The sequence below is a fragment of the Piliocolobus tephrosceles genome, chromosome 2, assembly GCF_002776525.5.
Source record: "Piliocolobus tephrosceles isolate RC106 chromosome 2, ASM277652v3, whole genome shotgun sequence".
Lineage (NCBI taxonomy): Eukaryota > Metazoa > Chordata > Mammalia > Primates > Cercopithecidae > Piliocolobus > Piliocolobus tephrosceles.
The window spans coordinates 34095511-34118638 of NC_045435.1; positions in this window are offsets into that span (position 1 = coordinate 34095511).

The window sequence follows — 23128 nt, forward strand, 5'->3', positions numbered from 1 at the left end:
AAGACTCCATATCAAAAAAAAAAAAAAAAGAAAAGAAAAGAAAGAAAATAGACCCTGGAAATATGTGTTGCTCCTTCCACCATGTAAAAAACACAGATAAAAGTTACCATCTATGAGAACCAGCCCCACAACAGACCCCGAATCTGCCAGTTCCTTGATCTTGGAATTTCTAGCCTCCAGAACTATGAAAAATAATTTCTACTGTTTATAAGCTACCTAGTTTACGTTTTTTTTTTTTTTTTTTTTGCTATAGAAACCTGAATGACTAAGATAACTCTGTGAATGCCTGACCTAAAGCACATCTTAGAGCATGTAGTTGATCAATATCTCAGTTTGTATTTTTAAAAATTACCTTCATTTGTTGGAACATATTTTTATAAGTGAAGGTTTGACTTTGCACCACAAAACTGGTATCCACAACAAGGACAACATGACTGACGAAACACGTGCTGTTGTTCACAAAATGGATGCCTCCCTAAGTGGCTATAATATTTGGTGCCAAGAGGGCGCCAGAACCAACCATCAGTATCAGTGTGCTCTCTTTAGAGGTGCGCTTAGCAACCTGTTTTCTGAAGGATTTTTTTTTGGGGCGTAGTGGTAGGACCCAAGAAATTACATATGTTTAACATCTAAGCGAGATAATGTTACTATAACAGTTTAACACTACTACAAAAGAGCAAAATCAAACATAAAATAATTTGTAATAACACTGTATTTAGTTATCACAATAAGGATTGACCTCCAGTTGATATGTTTCTTAAATTATGCTTGTTTATACAAATACTAGCCTAGGATTGGACAAATTCAATTAACTTTTACAGCACCTTTTAGAAGACAGTCAAAGGAAAAGTTTATAAATCAAAATAAGAAACAAAAGATAATGGTGAAAAAATCTTGATAACCACCTTGATGGGAATAAACCCTATCATAGATAACCAAAAATCAATTTAAACTTGGTTCTCTAAGGGCTGTACTCATGCTTACAAATATATTTATACACTTATATTTACTATTTATTATGTTAGCTAGTATAAATTAATATAAAATATGTAAGATTTAATCATTAATATGATTAATATAAATTATATAATTAATATGATTAATATAAAATATGCAATATTTGATCATTTTTAATATATTAAAGATAACATCTATCATATTGGAAATATATGTTCCAAATTTGTGATATTACAATATATTTTAATGTTACGTTGTAAAATGTTGAATTACATTTACTCTCGAGAACTCACAGCCCTTCACTCATACTATAAATGTCTAGTTTTTTCCTTTTTCCCCCATGTTCATCACTTCTCTTTCCTTGTTCTATAAATATCTGAAGAATATATTTCCTAGACATTTATACAGAGCCATCTTACAGTCACACTTGTTTTTAAACACACTGCTTCACACTTTCTATGGGACAGGTTAATGATTATTTTTGGCTTTAGATGCCATCTGTTAGAACTTCTGCTGGACCAAAGATCCTGTTTATGTCAACAAATTACTTAATTAAGCAAAATAGGTGACAACAAGGATGAGTTTTTGAAAATGATGTGGATGTTCATAAACACTATATAATTCAATATTATTCTTTATTTGAATGAAGATAGAAGTGCCTGAGGTGCAGGTAAGAGGATACCAGCAAGATCCCCCCACAAAGGTGGGAAGGAAAATGGTCTAGTATCCAGGTTGAAAGACTAGCTGTAGGTCAAAGGATGGACACTCTTTCCTCTGCCATTAGAAGAAAAGAGATTCTTCTGTAGATGAACCAAAGTCTTGCCTGAGCAAGCACTCACTAAGTCTTTCCTGTGCTCCAAGTACAGCATTGCCTGTTATGTGACAGGCCACTGAGATGAAAGGTGCCTCAATGTTCCTGTGCAGCTACCTCATGGCTTCTCTAAATCCATATTCACTGGACACTGGACTTGACTTAAGGCTACTCTGCCTTACTCCCAGAACACTGTTTCTCATGTAATACATGACTCCATGATAGCCTTGCATATTCAATAAGGACAAAATTCCGAGTGCCTCCTTAAAAATCTTATTTTTGTAAAAAGATGTCCACAAAATATAATTTCATCTCAATTGAGAAAATTTTCTAATTCTGACAGCTATTCAAATAATATTTCTTGTAATTTAACATGTCCTTTGGAATTTCTATAATTCCTATGGTAGTCTATGTTACTATAGAAAACTCTTGGATTTACTATATTCTAATAATATTAAAAGAATAGACTTTAACTTCATTATTATCAATTGTTAAGCCTAACTATTCACAAAAATAATGCATTCTGTTTAAGACAGGACTCCTCTTGGTTCAAAACTAGCTTCTTGGTTAGCTGTATTCCTAGGTATTTCATTTTCTTTTTAGCTGTTGTAAGTAGAATTGTGTTCTTAAGTTCACTCTCAGCCTAGATATTGTTGGTATATAGAAATGCTACTGATTTTTGTACATTGATTTTGTGTCCTGAAACTTTACTAAAGCAGTCTATCAATTCTAGGAGCCTTCTGGCAATCTTTAGGATTTTCTAGGCATAGAATCATATCGTCAGAAAAGAGAAATAGTTTACTTCTTCTTTCCTATTTAGATGCTTTTTATTTCTTTCTCCTAACCAACTGCTCTGCCTGGGACTTCTGGTATTATGTTGAATAGGAGTGGTAAGAGTGGGCATCTGTATTAGTTCATTCTCATGCTGCTATGAAGAAATACCTGAGACTGGGTAATTTGTAAAGGAAATAGGTTTAGTTGACTCACAGTTCTGCATGGCTGGGCGGGGTGGCCAGGAAACTCATAATCATGGTGGAAGGCATTTCTTCACAGGGTGGCAGGAGAGAGAGCAAATGCAAGCAGGGAAAATTCCAGATGCTTACAAAATCATTAGATTTCATGAGAACTCTCTATCACAAGAACAGCATGGGGGCAACTGCTCCCATGATTTAATTACCTCTACCTGGTCCTGCCCTTGACATGTGGGGATTATTACAATTCAAGGTGAGATCTAGGTGGGGACACAGAGCCAAATCATATCAGCATCCTAATCTTGCTCCAGTTCTCTATAGGAATAGTTTGAGGTTCTGTCTGTTTAGTATGATGCTGGCTGTGAGTCTGTCATAAATGGCTATTATTTTGAGGTATGCTCCTTTGATAGTTTTATCATGAAGCGATGTTGGATTTTATCAAAAGCTTTTTCTCCATCTATTGAGGTGATCCTGTGGTTTTCACTTTTGATTCTGTTTATGTGATGAATCACATTTATTGATGTGTGTATGTTAAAACAGCTTTGCATCCCAGTAATAGAATCTAGTTGATTGTGATTGATTAACATTTTGATGTGCTGCTGGAATCCATTTGCTAGGAATTTTACATCTATGTTCATGAAGGATATTGGACTGAAGTTTTATTTCTTCCTTATGTCTCTATCAGATTTGGTATCAGACTATTGGTGGCTTTATAAAATGAGTTAGGAAAGAGCTCTTCCTCCTCAAATTTTTGAAATAGTTTCAGTGGGATTGACAGTTCTTTGTGCATCTGGTAGGATTCAGGTTTGGATCCATCTGGTCCAGGGCTATTTTCAATTGGCAGATTCATTATTATTGATTCAATATCCAAAGTTGATACTGGTCTATTCAGGATTTCAATCTCTTCCTGATTCACTCTTGGGATAATATGTGCTTCTAAGAATTTATCCATTTCCTCTAGTTTTTCTAATTTGTGTGCATAGAGTTGATCATAGTAGCTTCTAAGGATCTTTTGTATTTCTGTGGGATCAGCTGTAATGTTACCTTTTTCATTTCTGATTGTGCTCATTTGGATCTTCTCTTTATTTTTCTTTGTTAATCTAGCTAGGGGTCTATAGTCTAGCTAGGGCTCTATCAATCTTATTTATGTTTTCAAAAAACCAACTCTTGGTTTCATTGATTTTTTTAATGAATTTTTCTATGTCAATTTCATTAAGTTCCTCTCTAATTTTAGTTATTTCTTTTATTTCGCTAGGTTTGGGGTTGATTTGTCCTTTCTTTCCTAGTTCCTTTAGGTGCAAAGTTAATTTGAGGGCTTTCTAATGTGTTGATGAAGGCATTTAAGGCTATAAACTTTCCTCTTAACATTGCTTTGGCTTTATTCCAGAGATTTAGGTAAGATGTGCCCCCATTTTCATTAAATGCAAATAATTTTTTAATTCAAGAATAAGTTTTAAAATTTCTCTGTATTTGTGCAGTTTGGAAAGATCTTCTTGATATTGGTTTCTATTTTTGTTGCCCTATGGTCTGAAAATATGCTACTATGATTCCAATTTTTTTTTTAATGTATTGAGGCTTGCATTATGTATGGCTGAGCATGTGGTCAATCTCAAAATATGTTCTATGTGTAGATGAGAAGACTATTCTGTGGTTACTGAGCATAATGTTCTGTAGATGTCTATTAGTTCCATTTGGTCAAATGTCGAGTTTAGGTCTAGAGTTTCTTTGTTAGATTTTTGCCTCGATGATCTAACAGTCAGTTGGGTATGAAGTCTCCCACTACTATTGTATAGTTGTCTAAGTCTTTTCACAGGCCAAAAAGAAGTTGTTTTATGAATCTGGGTGCTCCAATTTTGGCACATATATACTGAGGATAGTTAAGGCTTCTTGGTGGATTTTATCCTTTATCATTACATAATGCCTTTCATCATCCTTCTTAATTTTTATTGATTTAAATATGTTTTATCTGATATAAGAACAGTGACTCTTGGTCCCTTTTTTTTCCCATTTGTGTGGTAGATCTTATTCCACCCTTTTAACTCTGAGCCTATGGATGTTGTTACCTATGAGATGGGTTTCTTGAAGACAACATATGTTTGTGTCTTGTCTTTTTATCTAGCTGTCACTCTGTGTCTTTTAAGTGGAGCGTTAAGTGCATTTACATTCAAGATTAGTATTAAGATGTGAGATTTCGGCCGGGCGCGGTGGCTCAAGCCTGTAATCCCAGCACTTTGGGAGGCCGAGACGGGCGGATCACGAGGTCAGGAGATTGAGACTATCCTGGCTAACACGGTGAAACCCCGTCTCTACTGAAAAATACAAAAAACTAGCTGGGCGAGGTGGCGGGCGCCTGTAGTCCCAGCTACTCGGGAGGCTGAGGCAGGAGAATGGCCTAAACCCGGGAGGCGGAGCTTGCAGTGAGCTGAGATCCGGCCACTGCACTCCAGCCTGGGCGACAGAGCGAGACTCCGTCTCAAAAGAAAAAAAAAAAAAGATGTGAGATTTCGATCTGTCATCATGGTGTTAGCTGGCTGTTACATAGACTTGATTGTGTAGTTTCTTCATAGCACCTACGGGCTATGTATTAAGTATAATATCTCTACAAGGAGAAAAACGAAACACTGCTGAAAGAAATCAGAGATGAAAAAGTAAATGGAAAAAAATCATTCATGTTCATGGATCAGAAAAATGAATATTATAAAAATGGTCATACTGTCCAAAGCAATTTAAAGATTCAATGCTATTGCTATCAAACTATCAATGACATTCTTCACATACCCAGAAAAAACTATTCTAAAACTCATGTGGAACCAAAAAAGAGCCCAAGTAGCCAAAGCAATCCTAAGCAAAAAGAACAAAGTCAGAGGCATCATGCTACCTGACTTTAAACTACACTACAAAGTCACAGTAAACAAATAGCTTGGTACTGGTACAAAAACAGACACATAGATCAATGGAACAAGATAGAAAACTGAGAAATAAAGCTGCACACCTACAACTATCTGATCTTCAACAAGGCCAGCAAAAACAAGCAGTGGAGAAAGGATTTCCTATTTAATACGTCATGCTGGGATAAGTAACTAGCCATCTGCAGAACATTGAAGCTGGACCCCATACCTCTCATCATATACAAAAATTAGCTCAAACTGGGTTAATGATTTAAATGTAAGACTTCAAACTATAAAAATTCTGTAAGAAATACTCTTCTTGACATTGGCCTTGGCAAATGATTTTTGGATAAGTCCCCAAAAGCGATTACTGCAAAAACAAAAACAGACAATTGGACCTAATTAAACTAAACAGCTTATGCACAGCAAAATAAACTATCAACAGAGCAAAGAAAAAAGCTACATAATAAGAGAAGATATTTGAAAACTATGTATCTGACAAAGGTCTCATATGTAGAATCTACAGGGAACTTAAATCGACCAGCTCAAAACAAATAACCTCATTAAAAATGGGCAAAGGACATAAACAGACAATTCTCAAAAGAAGAAATATAAGCAGCCAACAAATATATGGAAATATATAAGGATTTGAAATATAAAAAATGTTTATTATCACTAATCATCAGAGAAATGCAAATCAAAACTACAATAAGATACCATCTCACAATAGTCATTAATGTTATTATTAAAAAGTCAAAAACCAACGTGCAGGCCAGGCTGCACAAAAAAGGGAATGTTTATACATTGTTAATGGGAAAATAAATTGTAAATGAGTCCAGCTACTGTGGAAAGCAGTTTGGAGATTTCTCAAAGAACTTAAAACACAGCCACCATTCAACCCAGCAATCCCATTACTGGGTATATCTCCAAAAGAAAATGAAACATTCTACCAAAAAGGCACACACGCTTGTATGTTCACTGCTGCACTATTCACAACAGCAAAGACATGGAATCCACCCAGGTGTCCAACAGTGGTAGACTGGATAAAGAAAATGTGGTATAGGTACACCATACCTATGGAATGGAATTCAGTCACAGAAAGGAATAAAATCATGTCCTTTGCAGCAACATTGATGAAGTGGATGGCTATTTTCCTAAGCAAATCAACATGGGAATTGAAAATCAAATACTGCATGTTCTCACTTATAAGTGAAAGCTAAACACTGAGCCCACGTGAATATAAATATGAGAAAAATAGACACTGTCAGCTACTAAAGGGTGGGGATATGGGTTAAAAAACTAACTCTTGGGTACTGTGCTGGCTACTTGGGTGATGGGATCCATACTCCAAATACCTGTATCACACAATATTCCCAGTATAAAATCTACACGTGTACCCCCTGTATCTAAAATAAAGTTGAAAGAAAAAAACAAAAATATAAGAGGCTTCTAAGTGTGACTTATTTAAAAGGTTGACTGTGTTAAGTAATGCCTAATTTAGCAAAATTGTCTGGTATGGGCAAATTTATGGCAATAAACCTAATCATAATAATTCCAGGGATACTTAAAGTTCTATAGATATACTATGGGACCATTGGCCTAAGTAAATCCAGATAGTAATACATCATGGGCTTCAACACTAAGTAGTTGCAAAAGCCAAATGTTGAGGTCCTGAATTATGAACAATGAGACTGCCATTATTGAAAAGTTTAATGAAAATGGATTGTATGTAAAGTTTGTAATAGAAAAGAGAAAAGTGTGGCTGGGCGCGGTGGCTCAAGCCTGTAATCCTAGCACTTTGGGAGGCCGAGACGGGTGGATCATGAGGTCAGCAGATCGAGACCATCCTGGCGAACACGGTGAAACCCCGTCTCTACTAAAAAAAAAAAAAAAAAAATTAGCCGGGCAAGGTGGCAGGCGCGCCTGTAGTCCCAGCTACTCAGAGGCTGAGACAGGAGAATGGCATAAACCCGGGAGGCGGAGCTTGCAGTGAGCCAGGGTCCGGCCACTGCACTCCAGCCTGGGCGACAGAGCGAGACTCTGTCTCAAAAAAAAAAAAAAAAAAAAAGAAAAGAAAAGAGGAAAGTGGTCTTGTACATAATTATTGTAAACTACTATTTTTATAAGCTAAACAAGATGGAATAAAAGCCCATACTGCTGCCTGTTTACTGTGTGGGATTTTTTTTTTTCCTTTTTTGATAGATGGTGATATGATTTGGCTCTGTATCCCTACCCAAATCTCATGTGGAATTGTTGGAGAAGGGACCTGGTGGGAGGTGACTGAATCATGAGGGCAGACTTCTACCTTGCTACTCTCATGATAGAGTTCTCAGGAGATACGTTTGTTTGAAAGTGTGTAGCAACTCCCCCTTGCCATTCTCTTCCTCCTGATCCAGGCATGTAGGATGTGCCAGCTTTCCCTTCACCTTCCACCATGCTTGTAAGTTTCCTGAGGCCTCCCCAGCCATGTTTCCTATACAGCCTATAGAAGTGTGAGTCAACTAAACCTCTTTTCTTTATAAATTACCTAGTCTGAGGTAGTTATTAATAGGAATGTGAGAATGAACTAATACAGATGGGGTCTTGCTCTGTCACCTACACTGGAGAACAGTGGCACAATCATAGCTCACTGCCACCTCGAACTCCTGGCTTCAGTAGGTCCTCTTATCCTCTTGTCCCAGACGTCAGAGTAGCTAGTTAGCTAGTAGATAGGACTACAGGTGCGAATAACCATGGCTCTTTTTTTCTTGGTAGAGATAGGGTCTTGCTATGTTACCCAGGCTGCTCTTGAACTCTTGACCTCAAGCAATCCTTTTGCCTCAGCCTCTCAAAGCACTGAGATTACAGGTTTGGACCATGGTGACTGGCCTGGCTAGAATTCTTAATACATGGAATTTCTAATGACAACCCTCAAGCCACTAAGAAACGGATTATGAGATAAGAAGGAATAGAAAATAAATAGCCCTATTCCACCCTAATTATTTTTTCTTATTACTCCATAGCAAATTCCAAGACACTAATATATAGGATGATCACATGTTTTAGTGTGTTTTGGACAGTCCTAGTTAATATCTATGATGCCATTGTAATTATTAATAAAGTTCATTTTCATTGTCAGAAGTATCTCAGTTGGAATAATAAATTATATGGTCACACTCCCAATAAGCCACTGAAATTACTGAACTCCCTTCAGATTATTCTGACATTAAAAGAGAAAAAATCACTTTGTTAATGTTGCTGTCATTGCTATTATTTAATACTAAGTAAACAGCATTGGATTGTTGCAGACAGAAATCAATAAAAAGCAATGCTATAAGCCTTCAAAAAAGGGAATAAAACCTCACTGTGGGAAGAGGACTTAGAAGTAAGTAGCATTTTATGTTCACTAAGACATAGTTGAGTTTCTAGACTCAATGGAAATACTGTGGCTTTGGTTTAATGTTTAACTAGTAAGTAAAATCCATATCTACAGAATCCATATGGACAAGAGATTCATGTCATTGCTCTGACGCCTTTTGCCTCCACAACATAAAGGAATTGCTATTTTTCAACTATTCAATCAACAAACTTTTATTAGAAATTGATTATATTTCATCCCCCTGCTTAACTCTGTGGGATACAGAAGCAACCATGGTACTTGCCTATAAAAGTTCATATTTTAATTTGCAATTCAAGACCAAAACAATCACATATACGAAGTGTATAACTATATGGCAGTAACTCTTAGAAGTAATTTTAAGAAAACAGTTAAAATACTAAGAAAAAAGCTTTTGGTAAAAGGCTTGAATTTAGACCTAAAGGATGCAAAGACTTCAAAAGATAAAGAGGAATCATGTAAAGGAAAGAATATCTGGTAATGAACATAATTTCAGGAGTGGCTAAAATGAATCTAGTGTTGAAATAAAAAATACCATTGTATAGACATGATGGAGCCATGTTCTAGATACATTATTTAGGTAAGGGTTTTTGCTTGATAAAATACATGGTGTCAATATTAAAAATCATCCAACAACTGACGTCTCCACAGTAGTAAAGATTTTTAGGTTTTCCTATACTGCACTTCAAGTCCTTATCAAGATGATGAAAGACATTCGATAGGAAAACTATCCAGCACCATTTTACTTTTAGTCCCAAACAACAGCTATCGTGAACAACAACAAAAAAATATGTGATCCGATAAACGATGCATTAATTTGTGATGAAAATATTTCAAAATATGTCACTGGTTTCTTTGAATAACCAAAGAAAGATGTGTCCTGAGTCTGCACTGCGTTTCATTTTTTTTTTTACTCCAAACATCACATATCTAGCTAAGAATTTCAGCATTCAGGTTCTTAGACATTTTCAAATATGCAAAGGTTATCACACTAATCCCTTGTCTTAAACTTCACTCACAGTTGCTTCCATCAAGACTCACTTGCTCCATGAAGATATTCTCAAATAAACATATCTGCCTCCAGTCATTAAAATCACTCAACTAAAATAGCCAACAACCCCTCCTCTCCAGATCTCTGAATAGTTAGTGTTTTCCAGATAGTAGTAATTAATTGATGGTAGGCATGTTTTAGTCATGTAAGTCTGAGTCTGTGTTCTGTTTCCTCTTTTAGACTGGATCACTGCAAGGGCAGGAAACTATCTTTTATTTTCTTTCACTATCATCATTATGTATTATTATTTAGCATTTAATAAGAAACAATAGTTTATTGTAGAAGAGTACGAATCAGTTTCTCACAGCTGAAAGCAAATAATGGCCACAAAAAAAATAGAAGCATTAGTACTAGCCAAAGAGATTAAAAATAATAAGAAAACTAAGTATATGTAAAATTTTTAAATCAAAAAGAGAGTAAGAGAAAACAGACTCTAAATAAATGGGGCAGGCATGAAATCAATGACTACTCAACAATGACTAAAATACTAAATTCAGTGTTTTTTTTCTGGTGATACACCAAAGAAAGTAGACTATTAGGAAGTAATGAAGACTACTAAAATAGCTATTGATGAAAGGTTGGTAAGAAAACACTTGGAACTGCACATTTACAAATTAGGAGTCCCCTGCTAGAATTATTGAACACTCTACAATGGGATAAACTAGGGGTAATAATTGGATGGATTCTTTGAAAGTAAAACTTGAGGTGAAAGGGAAAGCAGAATGCTATAGCATTTTTGACACAGAATTATGCTGCTAGTCTACCAAAGACATCGCTAATGAGTTCTGGCCCTATGTAGTATTATTACGCCAGCAAAAATCATGTCCAGGACCCTCTATACCTTCTTTCCATAGTCATCCTTTGTCCATGGCTGCTTTTTCCTGACACAGCACCTGACCACTGCTTTTCTGCTGTCCTGGCTTACTGGGCCATCAAGTCTATCTTCTCTTCCAGACTTATAGTTCTTCCCCCTTATCTCTACTTTCTGCTAAGATAATAGCTAGGTATTCTGTTACATTAATCCATGAAAGTCAACCTAGTTTAATTCAACAATTTCTATTTCATGGCTACCACATGTTGGGCACAGTAGAAAATGTGGAGCTGAATATGCTAGAAACACAGTCACCTCAGCATGTACAGCTGGACAGAAGATGTTCTCACACTTAGCTTAGGCTGTTGAGAACATGCTTTAAACTCTTCTCTGGCCACAATTCAAGGCTTTTGTTACAGATTACCCACACTTTACCAAATGGTTACTTTTAAATAGCCTGACCTGGTGAGTGCAGTGGGGTTTTGTGTTTGTTTTGCATTTGTTTGTTTTGTGTGGCAAGATGTGGTACTCACATCTCAGCTTTCATCTGTTGTCTTTTCTTTATGCTTTGCTTTTCACAGTCTCCCTAAATGCTCCCTTGTTTGCTTATCTTTGCATGGCACTCCCACTGTCTATTTTGTTGTTGTTGTCGTCGTCATTTTTTTTTTTTTTATCATGGGTAATTATGTTGTGATTCTGGATAAAAGCACAGTGACAGTTATATGAGTTTTTTGGATACACATTTTAAATGACCAACACCAGGTGCTATGACACCCACTTGTCACAACAGGATTTCTCTAGGAAAAACTCCAAGACTATTCATATATGACAAAAAGAAGGTTTGAATATGAAAGATGAACACGATATCAAAGTGAATATTTAAGAAGGAAGCTTTGCAGGACAAAGTAAAGAAAACAGCTAAAATTGAATGACAGTTTTAAGTGGGAAAAAATCGAATGGTAGTGTAATAGATACCAAACTCTTCTAGAACTGGAAACAGCATCATGAGGTTATGTTTGAAGACTTTTGGGGGGTATCCTTTGAATCTGGGAAAACTTATCTCCAAAGTGAAAGATAATTCTTCAGAAAAAAAGAAATGCTTAATTATTTTCCCCTTCAAAGCTGCTGATACATATGTATTCCCTTTCAAATGACAATTTCAATCTATGAGGCAATCAACCAAGCCAAAGGTTTTACATTTCAGCACTATGGGCAAGATAGATAGAAAAAGAGTCAAAAACTATGGTCCCTTCTCTCCAGTAATTTATATATATTCAACAGTCTTTTGCTGTAGCAAGACCAATGCACAAATAATTCACAGTAAAATAGTATGGACTATATATGCTATAGATGCATAAGAATAGATGAGCCAAGTTCCATTAATATAGATTTGTATTAAATATTTGTAAAATGGGTAAATGAACAAATAAATAAATGAGCAGATTAGGGTGATTGGGTTCAGTTTTGAGTGATGGTTAGAGTTTGATGAAGTAGAGCTGGTAGGGTTATTTTACATGTACAAGAATTTACCAGAGCAGAGGCCATGAGCAGGGACGAGAATGGGGGAAAGAGATTGTACTTTTAAGGGGCCAAGAAAACAAGCTCAAATGGAGAAAAAGGTCTCAAGGCATGAAGAACACATGTACATTTCTTATAATTATAAAATCTTTAAAAAAGAAATCTGGAGTATAAATTTGTATTATTATAGTAATAATTGAATTATCCCAGGGTAATAATTCACAAGCTTAATGACTTGAGCACCCAGAATAATGCAGCAGGAAAAATAATATGACTATGACTAACTTTATCCCAGTCATATATTATTGGATATTAATTTTTATTCATTCACTTTTTGATCCCACATTCTCTGCTGTCACTCCTTTCCCCTCCCTTTTTCTCCCTTTAGTCTCAGCAACCTTTATCTCTTGGGTATTGCTTGGTTCACCTCTAAGTTTGTCTCTGAACTCTAGGCTATTAATCATCATAGACCTTATCTGTCAAGGCTTTCTGGACTAATTCTTCTCGATCTTCATGTCCTTCACTCACTTATGGCCAAAATGTACAGCTCCAATAGTACTACCACATAACATGTATGCAGAATGCTAGCCTAGGGAGTAGGCAGGTGTTCCACCTTTATTGGGTACCGTGAACTGTATGTTTCTTGATTCTTTTCTTCTGCCATTATAATGAAGTCTTAAAGTGCTATCTGACTTACATGTTGTTGGTGATACTCTAGAAACTACCCATGATTCCTAAAAGCCACATACTGTTAATAAAAGGGATAAACATTGAAAGAGGTACTGCATGGTTATGTGTATCTTCATTAATATCTCTTCATCCACAGCTTACATAACAATCCATCACCTATCCATCCAGAATCATTTTACATGCCCAATCTTTCCATTTTTGGATGTAACAAAATTATTTCACTTTATTTCTTGATAAGTAAAGGTGTATGGTACTTTAGAAAAGGAACAGAAGTTAGCATCAGAAAACCTATGCTTGAATTTTACCCTCCACTATTTTATGAAATTAGGTATTTCATTCAAACCATCTTACCCTCCAAGTTAACATATGTAAACCTATTAGAAAAAAAATTCTTGCATTTCTATCTCATAGGTAATTATAATACCAAACGAAAGAAGGGGAAATCCTCAGAACATTCAAAATTTTAAAAAACGTTATTTGTATTTATTTCAAGCTTGGACAATTGTGACCTAATTTTTAGTCTATCCTCATTAGCCTTCTTTATTTGTAGATATTCTTTAAAAAAAAAAATTGAGATGCATGACCAAACAGATTTCAATGCCCAGAACACATACTAGATATTCAATTAGTATTAGATGGGAAATGGATTAAATATTCCATATTATGATATATCATTTAATTCAGGGTTAATGTTTCTGTGTGTTTATTTTCAATTCCCATCTTGATTTGTCAATATATACAAAGGTTACATCAAAGAGTAGTCTATAAAAACTGCCTGTAACTTTTATGGTACTACTGGATAACTCAACTTATTTATTGATAAGTACAGCCTGTATTTTTTTTCCTAAGTGAATTACCTTTCAGTGCCCACATTGAATATCATCTACCACTTTTCTGCCCACTCACACAGGCTGGCAAGTTCTCCCTGCAGTTTATCTCCATCTGCTTGGCATTTCACTACCTGGAAGAGCTTAGTGTCATCTGCAAACTTGCATAATTCACCATGCATTCCCTCTTCCAAATCATTTATGAAAATGTTAAATAAGACAGGTTCCAGGGCCAGTCTCTAAGAAATCATACTGTTTTCACTTCTCCCTTCAGAGGCACTCTCATTTATCTCTACATTGTGTTTTTCCTTTCCTCAGTTAAAATAAGCTTTGTATAATCACTATATGTATGTATACATTTCTTTTATGAACTAAAGCTACTAGAGGTTTGGGGATATGAAATTATCCAAAATGTGTTTCTTCCATAAACTCAGGTACACTGGAGGTCAGATAACTTGGGTAGCAATAAGGGAACTCAACACATAAGAAATTCTGGGCCCTTCAGACTCAATATTCCAAAAAAGCATGTTTTTATCTGTTTTATACATTGAGACATCAATTTCTGGGGAAAAAAATCTATAAAAAATTATAGATTTAAAACCACTAGTCCTGAGAAAAACTGTGAAATCAAGATCCCAAGATTTGTGCTTTGCTGTATACTCATCTATGTACCACCAGTGTATTCTTAGACAAGTGACCCAGCCTTGCTGAGAATCTGGTTTCTGAACTGCAAAGCAGAAAAAATGGTCTCTGCCATGTCTCCACGTCTCTCTTGCAGGATTTGTGAGGCTGAAATGCTATAATGTATTTAAAGGCTGATTGTAGCATTTATTAAGAGTAAGGCTATATAGATGGATATAGTAGAAGGAATAGGGGAACCAGCACTATCAGAGAAACCGTAGTTCCCATATTCAAAGGGCCTAAGCTGGGAAGGGGAAATAAAAATGGCAGGAGGCAGTTGATATAATGAGGGAGCAAAGCAAGGACCTTTGTCTATGAGATTAAATATGAGAGATAAGGGGAGCGAGAGTTTGAAAGAGAAGGGAGGAGGTTGCGGTTGAAGAGTGTAATACTGGAGTTTAATGCTTCTCAGTAAGGGACCTAGAAGCAGGTACCTGTAGTGACGTTGAAATGAAAGATGTAGAATTGAGGAAATAAAAGTGTTATAAATGAGGGTATTATAAAAATTGTCTAAACATCCTTTTTTCCTCTCAACAGGGGTAGAGAAGAAAAGTGAGATTGGTCCCAAGGTCTGCAAAATTAGAGGATAACCATCAGGATATCCATGAATGGCAGAGTGAGGAGGATAGAAATAAACATAGTCAATGAGCAGGAACCTCAAAGGAAGACTTAAAACAGGAGGATAGAGACAATAGTCTGCAGTCAGAAGATCATTCACCCATGTTTCATGACCCACTAAGTAAGGGTGTACCGGGTAAGTTATGTAATCAAAGGAGAGCCTCAGTTCAAGCATGGCATGCAGATATACAAAGAGTTCAGTGAAAGGATGACAACATGGGAGATTTGGTTTACAAGAGTACAAGGTTTCCAGAGGGCCTAAGCAGAAAGGAGTTATACTGAGACAATGCAGAAAGCTATGTAAAATCAAAATAAAATGGTAGATATGTGATGAGAAGGAACTCTGTGACCAAACTCTACGGGGGTGCAAATCATGTTTCGGTATAGCATAAAAATATCCTCAGAGAGTAGAGATAGTTGCTGCAAAGTTTAAAAGGGGCATCAAGGGCTCACTTGTTCTAGAAAGAAGTTATCTAAATCTAATCCAGATGTAGTAAAGAAATTCTGTTGGACCACATTGGTATCCAATTGATACATGCTTTCTGTTTGGTGTAACCCATACATTCCAATTCAATTTACATGTGTCCAAATCAACCAAAGTTTGTTGGCTACCAAATATACACTAGGTACCAGTTGCACCTATAAACAAATCAGCCTTATATGTTCCAGATTTGTTCTAAGATTGTTGTAAAATCCCTTGTTTTAATTTTGGAGGACTTAAGCTTGGTAGGAGAAAGGGTGAACTAAGTTCCTCTTACATTATGAAGGCATCTTTCACTTTTCCAGACTAAACTGTACCCCCCCACCCCCCACTTCCTAAAAACTCATATATTGATGCCTTAATTCCAAATGTGACGGTATTTGGAGACAGGGCCTTTAAGGTTTAAATGAAGTCATAAGGATGGGACCCTGATCCAACAGGACTGGTGTTCTTATAAAAAGAAGCAGAAGAGACACTAGGGACATGCAAACAGAAAAGATCATGTGAAGACACAGTGAGAAGGTGGCCATCTGCAAACCAAGGAGAGCAGATGTGGAAGAACCCAAACCTGCTGGAACCTTAATCAGGGACTTCTAGCCTCCAAAACTGTGAGAAAATCATTTTCTGTTGTTTAAGCCACTCAGTCCAAGGTATTTTGTTATGGGAGCCTCAGCAAACTAATACACTCATGTTACCAGTTAGCACAATTTCTTTTTGATGTTCAAAATTGATGAGGGAACTGAGTCTCAGAGAGGCTAAATGTGTTTCCCAAGGCCACACTGCTAGAAAGCCATGGGTGTGGAATTAAAATCCAGGTCCATCTGACTGCAAAGCCGATGAGCTCTTTGCTGCCATTGGCTCTATTTCTTTTCTAGTGCTAAGGGAAAACACAGCAACCCCCATCTTCCACTAACAATAACAACAACAATAGACCGAGCTCTATATTCATTTTCTTAAAGGTGATTTCAAAGAAGAACATTTGAGAGCTGGATAGACTTAGGACAAAGCTGATCATCAGCCGACTGCTTCTAGTCCCAAACAACAACCACAAAAATAGATATTTGAAAAATGAAATCTATAAAGAAACTGAACTCTAAAACTACTTTACAATGCTTTCATTTTGATTTTGACGTTTCGTTTTATTATGAATATAAGTCATGTTCACTACAAAAATGGAAGGAAAATAGAAATGTATAAAATGTTAATGGACATTCACTTTAGGTGTTTCTAGTTTTTCATTATTATAAAACAATAGGGTCACATATCATTTTATGTACTATATGGAATTTTATATAACTATCGATATTTTATAACAAACTTGTAAAACTGCTGAGTCAAAGGGTATGTGCATTTTAGATTGATAGGTATTTTCAAATTGGCTTCTAAACACTCCAAAGCTAACTTTCATTATATTACCTTCCCTAGGTCCAGCCCCTAGTACCACCATGCAGACTCCACCCAGAACAAAATGCTCTACAAGTAAGAAATTGCTATTGCTTACATTACTTTATAAGAAAGCACTAACATATCCTGAGGATATATCCAGGACATTTCACCATCTTGTAACAGAAAACATAATTCAATTTGAATGTTAGACCTGTGTCTAGAATTCTGTTTAAAACGAACATTAAAGCAAAAATCCTACCATCCTATTGTACTTAGAGTGAACCAATCTCCACAAACCATGAAATAGTTAAGGCTGATTCATCACAACCAATCAGTAAATTTAATAAAAGTAGGACAGAAATGTGGATGGAAGCTGATAAGACAGTATGTGACACATTGTAGCAGCCACTGTTAGTGACCTAGATGACACCTATCCCCTCCTCCTCCTAGGAAAGACTTGCTGAGGGCAGCTGTTTGTCTGCCAAGGTAAAGTCTCACTTTCCACCTTTCTTATGTGGTCATATGTCATAATTTTCAGCCCAGAGAAGTAAACAAATGTCTGATATGGACCCAGCAAACACTTTTGCTTTTGTTGATAGAGGGATGAAAATTACTTACACTGAAATCTCCTAACCCACTCCTCCTGCCACCATCACCTTCATCCATTTTGAATGTGGATATGATATAAAATACTGTAGCCATTTTTGTGAACTTTAAGAGAAATAGCATGAAGAAAAGGCTAGAAGAATCGCAGAGATGTTGGTCCCACTATTCTCCAGCATAAGTTTAAGGATGCTTGACAAAATATATACAGCATCTCTTTGTTTAAAATCCTGTATTATCTTGCTATTTGATGCTAAAGACATGCTTAATCATGTAGTTATTACATTAACAATGTAAATCTGATAAAGATATTTTTAAAATTGAAATATGGTAAAGTTATTTTTAAAATTGAAATTAAAATGGAAGACATTTAAAATGGTCTCTTTTAAAAAAAAAAAAAGGTTTCAATAATTAGTAGATTACCTTTGTACAAGACTGCTTGTAGATTTTGGTTGGAAAGTAAGGTGATTAAAAGAAGAGGCTGAACTTTAGAATCTGACATACCCACACAAACATTCCATTTTTGCCATTTTCTAGCTTTTGTGGTGGGAAGGGAACCCAGTTTCTTAATTTATAATTAAACATAATCAGAAGAATCATATAGGCTTGTTCTGATGATATGTGATGATCACATAGTAGATAATCAACACATGTTGGTTCTTCTCTCATTTCATTCAAAATTTATATTTTTTATGGAAAAGGCAGCCTTGGTCTAACTCCCAGGAAACAATAGCAGTTTCACATTCTTCACTCTGTTTTATGGCAAAGAGGAAAATAAGCTGATAAAGAACTTATAAAATCTGAACGATAGATGTCAGGATGTGGAGTAGGAAGAACACTGATTCAAATCAGCCCTTAGACTTCCTAGAGTTACAGCCCCACAAACTGAAAATTGATGGTCATCATGAAGACTCATGAGATTCTGCAAGATCCTGGCCTAGAGGCTACAACTAGGTTCACTCTATTGTACTTACCAATGGAGAAAAAAAAAAAAAACAACTCACCAGAAATAGCTAATTCTCTGCCAGCTTGAACTCCATGGTAATGACTATTAACTAAGATTCTTTTAAGAATAACATAGAATTTGTTTTTTAAAAAAATGCAGGAATAATCATTCACATTAGTAATTCCAGAGTCATTCAAGGTTGGCAGTTGCTCTGGTTTATTCAAAATTTTTAAAACGCAAGAATAATCATTCACATTACTAACTCCAGAGTTATTCAAGGTTGGTGGTTGCTCTGGTTTATTCAAAATAAAAGTACGTCTTTTCTACTTGCTTCGCATTTAAGAACCATGTTTGTAGAATTTTTTTGTTTGTTTATGTATTAATAAGGTTATACTTACCAAAATACAATTGGAAATATATAATCAGAAAAGATTCTATTAAAATATTTCTTCAAGTGTGTTCTAAGGAACATCAATCCCTCAGTGTGCTTTGGAAAATTTTCTTGTGATTAAACGAGCTTGAGAAATCACTTTATAATATATGGTTCTCTTAAAGATTTTAAGTAATACAGTAATACATTATAGGGTTTGAGAAACTTCATATTTATAGAAACTGTTTAACATTTAGCTTAATCCAAAGCCTAGAACTGTTCCAAATGTCTTTGACCATGAAAGGTTGTTCTCCTAGTAATACCTATTAACCTCCTACACCGAGCACATTGCTTGAAACACACTTTGGAAACGGCTATAGAGTTTGGTGGTCACATATTATAATGGTGGCGATACCTATAAAAGCAGAGTAATGTGAAACATGCTCAGGTGTCCATTCAGTCTGTCTGTGAAGCCAGATGGACAATCAGCTGACATAAATGGGTTACATGCAACCAGACTAAAAGCAGATTGGTGTTAAGATGGTTTTCTTTGCAGTCCTAGATTTGTACCCTATTGTCTTTACTATGTTACTTGGGACAAAAATGTTAGCATACACATATAAGCATATACTTCTACGCAAGCAATTGAAGTATCCAGAAAACACTCAACACTGTATTTGTTCAACCATTTTTGAAAACATTCTGTCTGCAAGGCATGCTGCTGATAAAAGAATAGAATATGTTTGGCTTCTGTGATGTCGAGTCCAGTGTGGAAGAAGGGAGTGGTAAAAGATTTCCCAAAACACGTTTCTCCTGAAATGTAACACCTTGATACCATTTGGCTCTGTGTCCTCACCCAAATCTTATCTCAAATTGTAATTCCCCTGTGTCCAGGAAAGGACCTGCTGGGAGGTGAGTGGATCATGGGGGCAGTTTCCCCCATGCTGTTCTCATAATAGTGAGGGAGTTCTCATGAGATCTGCTGGTTTTAAAAATGGTAGTTTAGCCTGGGCTCGCTCTCTCTCCTGCCTTGTGAAGAAGGTGCCTGCTTCCTTCACCTTCTGCCATGATTGTAAGTTTCCTAAGGCCAGCCATGCAGAACTGTGAGTCAATTAAACCTTTTTTGTTTATAAATAACCCAGGCTCTGGTAGTATCTTTACAGCAGTGTGAAAACAAACTAATACACACCCTCTCAAATGAATAATCCTCACAAAGATGGAACCTTCAGCATAATCTGAAGTTACCATTTGCGAAGATGTGATGTCAATTTTTCTTTGAAATTTATAGTTTCATATGATATTTACAGTGTGAGACTTAGTGAGGGAAGATAATATATGTAAAGATTTTACCCAAATGGAAATTGTGAAAGGAATTTTGGTATAGAAAGCCGGCTATAATATTGTTTGACATAATAGTTTTATTTTACTATTTTATATTCTATAACAATCATATGTGGATTACAGAATATGGGTCAAAAAGCAGGCTAAATAGTGAGAAAAACTTCTTTTTTTTTAAAGAAAGGATGATCATTATTTCATGGGAGTTTGGAATCTAATTGAAAAGACAAGATGTATGCCCATAAAACAGGTAACAACACAAGGGAGATATGATTAAGTACCATGAAAAATGATGAATGATAAAAGTAGCAGGTGCTATAAGAGGATTAGAGAAGAAGAAATCGAGTTTCACTATTTTCATGGATATAAAATAACCTAAATTTAAAAATCAACTTGATTTAAGTGGATTTAGCTTGTCATTTCAATTTTGCATGTTCAAGGTTTTATGTAATTGGGACTCTTCTCATTGTTTTCCCAGCTTGCTCACCAGGTAGCCAGTGAGAGAACAGAATAGGCAGCTCTGTCCTTGCCATCTGCCATAACTCCCATTGCAAATCGGGTGACTGTGTGTGTGTGTGGTGTGTATACACACATACACATATGCTACCCGATACGTATTTGCATTTGGGACTGAATATTTTGAGGTTCTCAGAGTCAAGGAACTGTGAAAATACCGGGTATCATTATCTAAACTTTCAGTCTGAGGTTTAGCCATCCCTGAACAATCACGGCTCAGCAATGAAAGTAAAGATGTATCTACATAAGCACAAATTGCAACAATAACATTTTGCATTTCTAAAACATCTTCCATTGAAATAGCTCATTCTCAGTGCTGTTTACAAGCATTAATTTAGCCTCACAAGGGAAAGATAATTTGCAAGAAATAGGTTAAGGGTCTGATTTGAGACAGCACAGTTCCTGAAGTCAGTATAAAATACAGGCATTCTCACTCCTTGTCTAGTGACTTGGTGCGAGCCAACCCTTCTTCAATTCCTTTTAAAATTTTGTTTTCAAATGCCAATGAACACACAATAATAATAAATTATAACATGTCATTAGCATAGATACAAAAAATAATGCAGAGAATCTTTTTATTATTATACTTTAAGTTCTAGGGTACATGTGCACAATGTGCAGGTCTGTTACATATGTATACTTGTGCCATGTTGGTGTGCTGCACCCATCAACTCGCCAACACCCATCAACTCGTCATTTACATCAGGTATAACTCCCAATGCCATCCCTTTCCCCTCCCTGCTCCCCATAATAGGCCCTGGTGTGTGATGTTCTCCTTCCCATGTCCAAGTGATCTCATTGTTCAATTCCCACCTGTGAGTGAGAACATGTGGTGTTTGGTTTTCTGTTCTTGCCATAGTTTGCTGAGAATGATGGTTTCCAGCTGCATCCATGTCCGCACAAAGGACACAAACTCGTCCCTTTTTATGGTTGCATAGTATTTCACGGTGTATATGTGTCACATTTTCTTAACCCAGTCTGTCACTGATGGACATTTGGGTTGATTCCAAGTCTTTGTGAATAGTGCCGCAATAAACACACGTGTGAATAGTGCCGCAATAAACATACGTGTGCATGTGTCTTTACAGCAGCATGATTTATAATCCTTTGGGTATATAACGAGTAATGGGATGGCTGGGTCATATGGTATTTCTAGTTCTAGATCCTTGAGGAATCGCCATACTGTTTTCCACAATGGTTGAACTAGTTTACAATCCCACCAACAGTGTAAAAGTGTTCCTATTTCTTTACATCCTCTCCAGCACCTGTTGTTTCCTGACTTTTTAATGATTGCCATTCTAACTGGTGTGAGATGATATGACTCTATGTTATTACTATCATTTACAAGCTTTTCTCAGGCCTGGTAAAGTTTTTTTCTGTGTGCCTGGAACCACTGATAATGAAAATCATTATAATGAAGAGAATAATATTCAAATGTAAGAAAATGTTCAATGAGAAGATGAAAGAAAACATGAAGAAGTTCTGAGCCCCTCACAGGTAGACTTGATTCATGAAAGTCTGTTCTCCAGCTTCTTAATCAAAGTAGTAGCTCATTAACAACTGGTAGAATAGAATAGGAGCAACAACGCTGGGTCAGACCATCAGAAATTGGATAGTAGTCCTCCGCCAATACCACTGTCCCTATTGCAGCCCAAGGGAATTAAACATTAGAATGTGCCGGGGCAAACAAAAAGTGTAGGTCGAGGAGGAGGAACAGCACAGAGGGACTATGACGATTATCCTTAGCACTTGCAGAACTTTATTATTCACTTTTTTGCTCAATTAAATATAAGTAATTATTATGTATTTTCCATATCAAGTTGCAATGCTAAATGTAGAGATAAAAAATCTTCAAAAAGGCAAAACATACATAAGCCAGAAAGAAACAATAAGAATGGTGTAAGTTGATTAATTCTTTCAACACATTTGGAGCATCTACAACAGGAATGGCCAGAAATTCTCAAAAGTGGTGATGCTTTGGAAGGTACAATGGGAAACTCTAGAATTTAGCTGGGATGGCTTTTGATTGTCACAGTAACTGAAGGAACCCTTGGCACTCATTGGGCAGTATCCAGGGGCACTAGATACACTGCAATATTCAGGACAGTCTCACCAATAAATAGCTCTCCCAACTCCTGCATGACTTTCAGAGATCTCACTGCATGTTTATTCATGGAGGTGAGAAGCCAATTTATAATTGCTTGAGGTTAGACACTCTCTCCATGTACTAGATATTATACAAAGAATTATTTACACAGTTTTAATACATACTGAGTTCCCTGAGTGCAA